The sequence below is a fragment of the Oryctolagus cuniculus genome, chromosome 13 (genome assembly GCF_051225735.1).
Source record: "Oryctolagus cuniculus isolate XC-2025 breed Fujian yellow rabbit chromosome 13, ASM5122573v1, whole genome shotgun sequence".
Lineage (NCBI taxonomy): Eukaryota > Metazoa > Chordata > Mammalia > Lagomorpha > Leporidae > Oryctolagus > Oryctolagus cuniculus.
In genome coordinates, this window is record NC_142879.1 from 83,139,993 (window position 1) to 83,152,789 (window position 12,797).

Consider the following 12,797-nt stretch of genomic DNA (forward strand, 5'->3'; position numbering starts at 1 on the left):
ATCCAAAGCTCACATCAGAAAATTCATTACAAACCACGAAAAATAAGAAAAATGAGAAAAAAGCCAAAGAAATGCAAGAATCCATGATGATATTGGGCTGGATTTAGTCGCAAGGAAACCGGCTGTTCCCAGATGCATCCACCCCTCCAGCTGACTGCCTGTGGAATTCTGACTGAATTAACCTGAAAATTGCAGTGAAATTGAGTTTGGAGGCAATTAATATCTGTCACCTCAGCCAAAGTGTTCCATTTTATTTTCCAAAACACAAAAACTCACCTTGCTCGTGTTACCTGTAGATGTATAAGCTTCAAATGCTTATGTGTTGTGTTTTTTATTTCATAATGGCTACTCTGTCCAAACTCTTGTTTGTATTGTGTCAGAATACAAAATTTGGGAAGGATCAAGGCAAAACCAATTCAGACCCAGAAAACATTAAGGAAATTGCCACTCAAGAAACCAAATGTCAGCTGAGGCACCCAAAGCAATGAAAGGAAGCCAGAATTGGAGCAAGCCAACAGCTGTGCCCATATTGAAAAATAAGCTTCCTCTTGTGCACTGAACTCAATATGCCAGCCTCAAAACCAAAGCTCACATCAGAAAATGCATTACAAACCATGATAAATAAGAAAAATGAGAAAAAAGCCAAAAATTCAAGAATCCATAATGATATTGGGCATGATTTAGTCGCAAGGAAAGCGGCTATTCCCCGATTCATCCACCCCTCCAGCTGACTGCCTGTGGAATATTGACTGAAATAACCTGACGGAGGCAATTACTATCTGTCACCACAGCCAAAGTGTTCCATTTAATTTTCCAAAACAAAAAATCTCACATTGGTCATGTTACTTGTAGCTTCAAACGTTGTTCGTGCTGTCTCTAGAATTCTAAGCATGACACGCTCATTGGTTTTGGTTCTTATTTCATAATGGATCTGCTGCCTAAACTCGTGTTTGTATTGCGTCAGAATACAAAATTTGGGAAGGAAGAAGGCAAAACCAACTCAGACACAGAAATCATTTAGGAAATTGCTGCTCAAGAAACCAAAACTCGGCTGAGGCACCCAAAACCATGACAGAAATCCGAAATTGGAGCAAGCCAACAGCTGTGCCCTGATTGCAAAAGACCATTACTTCCGGGTCTTGAACTCCATATTCCAGCCTCAAAATCAAAGCTCACATCAGAACATTCATTACAAACCATGATAAAGAAGAAAAATATGAAAAGAGCCAAAGAAATGGAAGAGTGTTTTTGATAGTGGGCTTGATTTAGTCACAAGGAAACAGGCTGTTTCCGGATTCGTCCACCCCTCCCAGCAGACTGGCTTTGGAAAACTCATTCAATTCACCTGAAAATCGCTGGCAAACTGATTTGGGGAATTAATTATCATTCCCCTCTGCAAAAGGGTTCCATTTCTTTGTCCAAAACACAAAAACTCATGTTGGTCGTGCTGCCTCTAGAATTCTAAGCATGACACGCTGATTGGTTTTGTTTTTTTTTTTTATTTCATAATGGAGCTGCTGTCTAAACTCGTGTGTGTATTGCGTCAGAATACAAAATTTGGGAAGGAAGAAGGCAAAACCAACTCAGACCCTGAAATCCTTTAGGATATTGCCGCTCAGGAAACCAAACCTCGGCTGAGGCACCGAAAACCATGACAGAAAGCCAGAATTGCAGCAAGCCAACAGCTGTGCCCTGATTGAAAAAGACCATTCCTTCCGGGTCTTGAACTCCATATTCCAGCCTCAAAATCAAAGCTCCCATCAGAAAATTCATTACAAACCATGATAAAGAAGAAAAATGTGAAAAGAGCCAAAGAATTGGAAGAGTCCTTTTTCATAGTGGGCTTGATTTAGTCACAAGGAAACAGGCTGTTTCCGGATTCATCCACCCCTCCCAGCTGACTGGCTTTGGAAAACTCATTCAATTCACCTGAAAATCCCCGGAAAAATGATTTGGGGAATTAATTATCGTTCCCCTCTACAAAAGTGTTCCATTTCTTTTTCCAAAACACAAAAACTCATGTTGGTCGTGCTGCCTCTAGAATTCTAAGCATGACACGCTAATTGGTTTTGTTTTTTTTTTATTTCATAATGGATCTGCTGTCTAAACTCGTGTGTGTATTGCATCAGAATACAAAATTTGGGAAGGAAGAAGGCAAAACCAACTCAGACCCAGAAATCCTTTAGGAAATTGCCGCTCAAGAAACCAAAACTCGGCTGAGGCACCCAAAACCATGACAGAAAGCCAGAATTGGAGCAAGCCAACAGCTGTGCCCTGATTGAAAAAGACCATGCCTTCCGGGTCTTGAACTCCATATTCCAGCTTCAAAATCAAAGCTCACATCAGAAAATTCATTACAAACCATGATAAAGAAGAAAAATGTGAAAAGAGCCAAAGAATTGGAAGAGTCCTTCTTGTTAGTGGGCTTGATTTAGTCACAAGGAAACAGGCTGTTTCCGGATTCGTCCACCCCTCCCAGCAGACTGGCTTTGGAAAACTCATTCAATTCACCTGAAAATCGCTCGCAAACTGATTTGGGGAATTAATTATCATTCCCCTCTGCAAAAGGGTTCCATTTCTTTGTCCAAAACACAAAAACTCATGTTGGTCGTGCTGCCTCTAGAATTCTAAGCATGACACGCTGATTGGTTTTGTTTTTTTTTTTTTTATTTCATAATGGATCTGCTGTCTAAACTCTTGTTTGTATTGCGTCAGAATACAAAATTTGGGAAGGAAGAAGGCAAAACCAACTCAGACCCAGAAATCATTTAGGAAATTGCCACTCAGCAAACCAAAAGTCGGCTGAGGCACCCAAAACCATGACAGGAAGTGAGAATTGGAGCAAGCCAACAGCTGTGCCCTGATTGAAAAAGACCGTTCCTTCCGGGTCTTGAACTCCATATTCCAGCCTCAAAATCAAAGCTCCCATCAGAAAATTCATTACAAACCATGATAAAGAAGAAAAATGTGAAAAGAGCCAAAGAAATGGAAGAGTCCATGTTGATAGTGGGCTTGATTTAGTCACAAGGAAACAGGCTGTTTCCGGATTCATCCACCCCTCCCAGCTGACTGGCTTTGGAAAACTCATTCAATTCACCTGAAAATCGCTGGCAAACTGATTTGGGGAATTAATTATCGTTCCCCTCTGCAAAAGGGTTCCATTTCTTTTTCCAAAACACAAAAACTCATGTTGGTCGTGCTGAATCTAGAATTCTAAGCATGACACGCTCATTGGTTTTGTTTTTTTTTTTTTTTTATTTCATAATGGAGCTGCTGTCTAAACTCGTGTGTGTATTGCGTCAGAATACAAAATTTGGGAAGGAAGAAGGCAAAACCAACGCAGACCCAGAAATCCTTTAGGATATTGCCGCTCAGGAAACCAAACCTCGGCTGAGGCACCGAAAACCATGACAGAAAGCCAGAATTGCAGCAAACCAACAGCTGTGCCCTGATTGAAAAAGACCATTCCTTCCGGGTCTTGAACTCCATATTCCAGCCTCAAAATCAAAGCTCACATCAGAAAATTCATTACAAACCATGATAAAGAAGAAAAATGTGAAAAGAGCCAAAGAATTGGAAGAGTCCTTTTTGATAGTGGGCTTGATTTAGTCACAAGGAAACAGGCTGTTTCCGGATTCATCCACCCCTCCCAGCTGACTGGCTTTGGAAAACTCATTCAATTCACCTGAAAATCGCTGGCAAACTGATTTGGGGAATTAATTATCGTGCCCCTCTGCAAAAGGGTTCCATTTCTTTGTCCAAAACACAAAAACTCATGTTGGTTGTACTGCCTCTAGAATTCAAAGCATGACACGCTCATTGGTTTTGTTTTATTTATTTCATAATGGATCTGCTGTCTAAACTCCTGTTTGTATTGCATCAGAATACAAAATTTGGGAAGGAAGAAGGCAAAACTAACTCAGACCCAGAAATCCTTTAGGAAATTGCCGCTCAAGAAACCAAAACTCGGCTGAGGCACCCAAAACCATGACAGAAAGCCAGAATTGGAGCAAGCCAACAGCTGTGCCCTGATTGAAAAAGACCATTCCTTCCGGGTCTTGAACTCCGTATTCCAGCCTCAAAATCAAAGCTCACATCAGAAAATTCATTACAAACCATGATAAAGAAGAAAAATGTGAAAAGAGCCAAAGAAATGGAAGAGTCCTTGTTGATAGTGGGCTTGATTTAGTCACAAGGAAACAGGCTGTTTCCGGATTCATCCACCCCTCCCAGCTGACTGGCTTTGGAAAACTCATTCAATTCACCTGAAAATCACTGGCAAACTGATTTGGGGAATTAATTATCGTTCCCCTCTGCAAAAGGGTTCCATTTCTTTGTCCAAAACACAAAAACTCATGTTGGTCGTGCTGCCTCTAGAATTCTAAGCATGACACGCTCATTTTTTTTGTTTTATTTATTTCATAATGGATCTGCTGTCTTAACTCGTGTGTGTATTGCGTCAGAATACAAAATTTGGGAAGGAAGAAGGCAAAACCAACTCAGACCCAGAAATCCTTTAGGAAATTGCCGCTCAAGAAACCAAAACTCGGCTGAGGCACCCAAAACCATGACAGAAAGCCAGAATTGGAGCAAGCCAACAGCTGTGCCCTGATTGAAAAAGACCATTCCTTCCGTGTCTTGAACTCCATATTCCAGCCTCAAAATCAAAGCTCACATCAGAAAATTCATTACAAACCATGATAAAGAAGAAAAATGTGAAAAGAGCCAAAGAAATGCAAGAGTCCTTTTTGATAGTGGGCTTGATTTAGTCACAAGGAAAAAGGCTGTTTCCGGATTCATCCACCCCTCCCAGCTGACTGGCTTTGGAAAACTCATTCAATTCATCTGAAAATCGCTGGCAAACTGATTTGGGGAATTAATGATCGTTCCCCTCTGCAAAAGGGTTCCATTTCTTTGTCCAAAACACAAAAACTCATGTTGGTCGTGCTGCCTCTAGAATTCTAAGCATGACACGCGAATTGGTTTTGTTTTATTTATTTCATAATGGAGCTGCTGTCTTAACTCGTGTGTGTATTGCGTCAGAATACAAAATTTGGGAAGGAAGAAGGCAAATCCAACTCAGACCCTGAAATCCTTTAGGAAATTGCCGCTCAGGAAACCAAAACTCGGCTGAGGCACCCAAAACCATGACAGAAAGCCAGAATTGGAGCAAGCCAACAGCTGTGCCCTGATTGAAAAAGACCATGCCTTCCGGGTCTTGAACTCCATATTCCAGCCTCAAAATCAAAGCTCACATCAGAAAATTCATTACAAACCATGATAAAGAAGAAAAATGTGAAAAGAGCCAAAGAAATGGAAGAGTGTTTTTGATAGTGGGCTTGATTTAGTCACAAGGAAACAGGCTGTTTCCGGATTCATCCACCCCTCCCAGCTGACTGGCTTTGGAAAACTCATTCAATTCACCTGAAAATCGCTGGCAAACTGATTTGGGGAATTAATTATCGTTCCCCTCTGCAAAAGGCTTCCATTTCTTTTTCCAAAACACAAAAACTCATGTTGGTCGTGCTGCCTCTAGAATTCTAAGCATGACACGCGAATTGGTTTGTTTTTTCTTTCATAATGGAGCTGCTGTCTAAACTCGTGTGTGTATTGCGTCAGAATACAAAATTTGGGAAGGAAGAAGGCAAAACCAACTCAGACCCAGAAATCCTTTGGGAAATTGCCGCCAAGAAACCAAAACTCGGCTGAGGCACCCAAAACCATGACAGAAAGCCAGAATTGGAGCAAGCCAACAGCTGTGCCCTGATTGAAAAAGACCATGCCTTCCGGGTCTTGAACTCCATATTCCAGCCTCAAAATCAAAGCTCACATCAGAAAATTCATTACAAACCATGATAAAGAAGAAAAATGTGAGAAGAGCCAAAGAAATGGAAGAGTCCTTTTTGATAGTGGGCTTGATTTAGTCACAAGGAAACAGGCTGTTTCCGGATTCATCCACCCCTCCCAGCTGACTGGCTTTGGAAAACTCATTCAATTCACCTGAAAATCGCTGGCAAACTGATTTGGGGAATTAATGATCGTTCCCCTCTGCAAAAGGGTTCCATTTCTTTGTCCAAAACACAAAAACTCATGTTGGTCGTGCTGCCTCTAGAATTCTAAGCATGACACGCTAATTGGTTTTGTTTTTTTTTTTTTATTTTATAATGGATCTGCTGTCTAAACTCTTGTTTGTATTGCATCAGAATATAAAATTTGGGAAGGAAGAAGGCAAAACCAACTCAGACCCAGAAATCCTTTAGGAAATTGCCGCTCAAGAAACCCAAATTCGGCTGAGGCACCCAAAATCATGACAGCAAGCCAGAATTGGAGCAAGCCAACAGCTGTGCCCTGATTGAAAAAGACCATTCCTTCCGGGTCTTGAACTCCATATTCCAGCCTCAAAATCAAAGCTCACATCAGAAAATTCATTACAAACCATGATAAAGAAGAAAAATGTGAAAAGAGCCAAAGAAATGGAAGAGTGTTTTTGATAGTGGGCTTGATTTAGTCACAAGGAAACAGGCTGTTTCCGGATTCATCCACCCCTCCCAGCTGACTGGCTTTGGAAAACTCATTCAATTCACCTGAAAATCACTGGCAAACTGATTTGGGGAATGAATTATCGTTCCCTCTGCAAAAGGCTTCCATTTCTTTTTCCAAAACACAAAAACTCATGTTGGTCGTGCTGCCTCTAGAATTCTAAGCATGACACGCTAATTGGTTTTGTTTTTTTTTTTATTTCATAATGGATCTGCTGTCTAAACTCGTGTGTGTATTGCGTCAGAATACAAAATTTGGGAAGGAAGAAGGCAAAACCAACTCAGACCCAGAAATCCTTTAGGAAATTGCCGCTCAAGAAACCAAAACTCGGCTGAGGCACCCAAAACCATGACAGAAAGCCAGAATTGGAGCAAGCCAACAGCTGTGCCCTGATTGAAAAAGACCATGCCTTCCGGGTCTTGAACTCCATATTCCAGCCTCAAAATCAAAGCTCACATCAGAAAATTCATTACAAACCATGATAAAGAAGAAAAATGTGAAAAGAGCCAAAGAAATGGAAGAGTGTTTTTGATAGTGGGCTTGATTTAGTCACAAGGAAACAGGCTGTTTCCGGATTCATCCACCCCTCCCAGCTGACTGGCTTTGGAAAACTCATTCAATTCACCTGAAAATCGCTGGCAAACTGATTTGGGGAATTAATTATCGTTCCCCTCTACAAAAGTGTTCCATTTCTTTTTCCAAAACACAAAAACTCATGTTGGTCGTGCTGCCTCTAGAATTCTAAGCATGACAAGCTAATTGGTTTTGTTTTTTTTTTATTTCATAATGGATCTGCTGTCTAAACTCGTGTGTGTATTGCGTCAGAATACAAAATTTGGGAAGGAAGAAGGCAAAACCAACTCAGACCCAGAAATCCTTTAGGAAATTGCCGCTCAAGAAACCAAAACTCGGCTGAGGCACCCAAAACCATGACAGAAAGCCAGAATTGGAGCAAGTCAACAGCTGTGCCCTGATTGAAAAAGACCATGCCTTCCGGGTCTTGAACTCCATATTCCAGCCTCAAAATCAAAGCTCACATCAGAAAATTCATTACAAACCATGATAAAGAAGAAAAATGTGAAAAGAGCCAAAGAAATGGAAGAGTCCTTCTTGTTAGTGGGCTTGATTTAGTCACAAGGAAACAGGCTGTTTCCGGATTCATCCACCCCTCCCAGCTGACTGGCTTTGGAAAACTCATTCAATTCACCTGAAAATCGCTGGCAAACTGATTTGGGGAATTAATTATCGTTCCCCTCTGCAAAAGGGTTCCATTTCTTTTTCCAAAACACAAAAACTCATGTTAGTCGTGCTGACTCTAGAATTCTAAGCATGACACGCGAATTGTTTTTTTTTTTTTTTATTTCATAATGGATCTGCTGTCTAAACTCGTGTGTGTATTGCGTCAGAATACAAAATTTGGGAAGGAATAAGGGAAAACCAAGTCAGACCCAGAAATCCTTTAGGAAATTGCCGCTCAAGAAACCAAAACTCGGCTGAGGCACCCAAAACCATGACAGAAAGCCAGAATTGGAGCAAGCCAACAGCTGTGCCCTGATTGAAAAAGACCATTCCTTCCGTGTCTTGAACTCCATATTCCAGCTTCAAAATCAAAGCTCACATCAGAAAATTCATTACAAACCATGATAAAGAAGAAAAATGTGAAAAGAGCCAAAGAAATGGAAGAGTGTTTTTGATAGTGGGCTTGATTTAGTCACAAGGAAACAGGCTGTTTCCGGATTCGTCCACCCCTCCCAGCAGACTGGCTTTGGAAAACTCATTCAATTCACCTGAAAATCGCTGGCAAACTGATTTGGGGAATTAATTATCATTCCCCTCTGCAAAAGGGTTCCATTTCTTTGTCCAAAACACAAAAACTCATGTTGGTCGTGCTGAATCTAGAATTCTAAGCATGACACGCTCATTGGTTTTTTTTTTTTTTTATTTCATAATGGAGCTGCTGTCTAAACTCGTGTGTGTATTGCGTCAGAATACAAAATTTGGGAAGGAAGAAGGCAAAACCAACTCAGACCCTGAAATCCTTTAGGATATTGCCGCTCAGGAAACCAAACCTCGGCTGAGGCACCGAAAACCATGACAGAAAGCCAGAATTGCAGCAAGCCAACAGCTGTGCCCTGATTGAAAAAGACCATTCCTTCCGGGTCTTGAACTCCATATTCCAGCCTCAAAATCAAAGCTCCCATCAGAAAATTCATTACAAACCATGATAAAGAAGAAAAATGTGAAAAGAGCCAAAGAATTGGAAGAGTCCTTTTTGATAGTGGGCTTGATTTAGTCCCAAGGAAACAGGCTGTTTCCGGATTCATCCACCCCTCCCAGCTGACTGGCTTTGGAAAACTCATTCAATTCACCTGAAAATCCCCGGAAAAATGATTTGGGGAATTAATTATCGTTCCCCTCTACAAAAGTGTTCCATTTCTTTTTCCAAAACACAAAAACTCATGTTGGTCGTGCTGCCTCTAGAATTCTAAGCATGACACGCTAATTGGTTTTGTTTTTTTTTTTATTTCATAATGGATCTGCTGTCTAAACTCGTGTGTGTATTGCGTCAGAATACAAAATTTGGGAAGGAAGAAGGCAAAACCAACTCAGACCCAGAAATCCTTTAGGAAATTGCCGCTCAAGAAACCAAAACTCGGCTGAGGCACCCAAAACCATGACAGAAAGCCAGAATTGGAGCAAGCCAACAGCTGTGCCCTGATTGAAAAAGACCATGCCTTCCGGGTCTTGAACTCCATATTCCAGCCTCAAAATCAAAGCTCACATCAGAAAATTCATTACAAACCATGATAAAGAAGAAAAATGTGAAAAGAGCCAAAGAAATGGAAGAGTGTTTTTGATAGTGGGCTTGATTTAGTCACAAGGAAACAGGCTGTTTCCGGATTCATCCACCCCTCCCAGCTGACTGGCTTTGGAAAACTCATTCAATTCACCTGAAAATCGCTGGCAAACTGATTTGGGGAATTAATTATCGTTCCCCTCTACAAAAGTGTTCCATTTCTTTTTCCAAAACACAAAAACTCATGTTGGTCGTGCTGCCTCTAGAATTCTAAGCATGACAAGCTAATTGGTTTTGTTTTTTTTTTATTTCATAATGGATCTGCTGTCTAAACTCGTGTGTGTATTGCGTCAGAATACAAAATTTGGGAAGGAAGAAGGCAAAACCAACTCAGACCCAGAAATCCTTTAGGAAATTGCCGCTCAAGAAACCAAAACTCGGCTGAGGCACCCAAAACCATGACAGAAAGCCAGAATTGGAGCAAGTCAACAGCTGTGCCCTGATTGAAAAAGACCATGCCTTCCGGGTCTTGAACTCCATATTCCAGCCTCAAAATCAAAGCTCACATCAGAAAATTCATTACAAACCATGATAAAGAAGAAAAATGTGAAAAGAGCCAAAGAAATGGAAGAGTCCTTCTTGTTAGTGGGCTTGATTTAGTCACAAGGAAACAGGCTGTTTCCGGATTCATCCACCCCTCCCAGCTGACTGGCTTTGGAAAACTCATTCAATTCACCTGAAAATCGCTGGCAAACTGATTTGGGGAATTAATTATCGTTCCCCTCTGCAAAAGGGTTCCATTTCTTTTCCAAAACACAAAAACTCATGTTAGTCGTGCTGACTCTAGAATTCTAAGCATGACACGCGAATTGTTTTTTTTTTTTTTATTTCATAATGGATCTGCTGTCTAAACTCGTGTGTGTATTGCGTCAGAATACAAAATTTGGGAAGGAATAAGGGAAAACCAAGTCAGACCCAGAAATCCTTTAGGAAATTGCCGCTCAAGAAACCAAAACTCGGCTGAGGCACCCAAAACCATGACAGAAAGCCAGAATTGGAGCAAGCCAACAGCTGTGCCCTGATTGAAAAAGACCATTCCTTCCGTGTCTTGAACTCCATATTCCAGCTTCAAAATCAAAGCTCACATCAGAAAATTCATTACAAACCATGATAAAGAAGAAAAATGTGAAAAGAGCCAAAGAAATGGAAGAGTGTTTTTGATAGTGGGCTTGATTTAGTCACAAGGAAACAGGCTGTTTCCGGATTCGTCCACCCCTCCCAGCAGACTGGCTTTGGAAAACTCATTCAATTCACCTGAAAATCGCTGGCAAACTGATTTGGGGAATTAATTATCATTCCCCTCTGCAAAAGGGTTCCATTTCTTTGTCCAAAACACAAAAACTCATGTTGGTCGTGCTGAATCTAGAATTCTAAGCATGACACGCTCATTGGTTTTTTTTTTTTTTTTTATTTCATAATGGAGCTGCTGTCTAAACTCGTGTGTGTATTGCGTCAGAATACAAAATTTGGGAAGGAAGAAGGCAAAACCAACTCAGACCCTGAAATCCTTTAGGATATTGCCGCTCAGGAAACCAAACCTCGGCTGAGGCACCGAAAACCATGACAGAAAGCCAGAATTGCAGCAAGCCAACAGCTGTGCCCTGATTGAAAAAGACCATTCCTTCCGGGTCTTGAACTCCATATTCCAGCCTCAAAATCAAAGCTCCCATCAGAAAATTCATTACAAACCATGATAAAGAAGAAAAATGTGAAAAGAGCCAAAGAATTGGAAGAGTCCTTTTTGATAGTGGGCTTGATTTAGTCCCAAGGAAACAGGCTGTTTCCGGATTCATCCACCCCTCCCAGCTGACTGGCTTTGGAAAACTCATTCAATTCACCTGAAAATCCCCGGAAAAATGATTTGGGGAATTAATTATCGTTCCCCTCTACAAAAGTGTTCCATTTCTTTTTCCAAAACACAAAAACTCATGTTGGTCGTGCTGCCTCTAGAATTCTAAGCATGACACGCTAATTGGTTTTGTTTTTTTTTTTATTTCATAATGGATCTGCTGTCTAAACTCGTGTGTGTATTGCGTCAGAATACAAAATTTGGGAAGGAAGAAGGCAAAACCAACTCAGACCCAGAAATCCTTTAGGAAATTGCCGCTCAAGAAACCAAAACTCGGCTGAGGCACCCAAAACCATGACAGAAAGCCAGAATTGGAGCAAGCCAACAGCTGTGCCCTGATTGAAAAAGACCATGCCTTCCGGGTCTTGAACTCCATATTCCAGCCTCAAAATCAAAGCTCACATCAGAAAATTCATTACAAACCATGATAAAGAAGAAAAATGTGAAAAGAGCCAAAGAAATGGAAGAGTGTTTTTGATAGTGGGCTTGATTTAGTCACAAGGAAACAGGCTGTTTCCGGATTCATCCACCCCTCCCAGATGACTGGCTTTGGAAAACTCATTCAATTCACCTGAAAATCGCTGGCAAACTGATTTGGGGAATTAATTATCGTTCCCCTCTACAAAAGTGTTCCATTTCTTTTTCCAAAACACAAAAACTCATGTTGGTCGTGCTGCCTCTAGAATTCTAAGCATGACAAGCTAATTGGTTTTGTTTTTTTTTTATTTCATAATGGATCTGCTGTCTAAACTCGTGTGTGTATTGCGTCAGAATACAAAATTTGGGAAGGAAGAAGGCAAAACCAACTCAGACCCAGAAATCCTTTAGGAAATTGCCGCTCAAGAAACCAAAACTCGGCTGAGGCACCCAAAACCATGACAGAAAGCCAGAATTGGAGCAAGTCAACAGCTGTGCCCTGATTGAAAAAGACCATGCCTTCCGGGTCTTGAACTCCATATTCCAGCCTCAAAATCAAAGCTCACATCAGAAAATTCATTACAAACCATGATAAAGAAGAAAAATGTGAAAAGAGCCAAAGAAATGGAAGAGTCCTTCTTGTTAGTGGGCTTGATTTAGTCACAAGGAAACAGGCTGTTTCCGGATTCATCCACCCCTCCCAGCTGACTGGCTTTGGAAAACTCATTCAATTCACCTGAAAATCGCTGGCAAACTGATTTGGGGAATTAATTATCGTTCCCCTCTGCAAAAGGGTTCCATTTCTTTTTCCAAAACACAAAAACTCATGTTAGTCGTGCTGACTCTAGAATTCTAAGCATGACACGCGAATTGTTTTTTTTTTTTTTTATTTCATAATGGATCTGCTGTCTAAACTCGTGTGTGTATTGCGTCAGAATACAAAATTTGGGAAGGAATAAGGCAAAACCAAGTCAGACCCAGAAATCCTTTAGGAAATTGCCGCTCAAGAAACCAAAACTCGGCTGAGGCACCCAAAACCATGACAGAAAGCCAGAATTGGAGCAAGCCAACAGCTGTGCCCTGATTGAAAAAGACCATTCCTTCCGTGTCTTGAACTCCATATTCCAGCTTCAA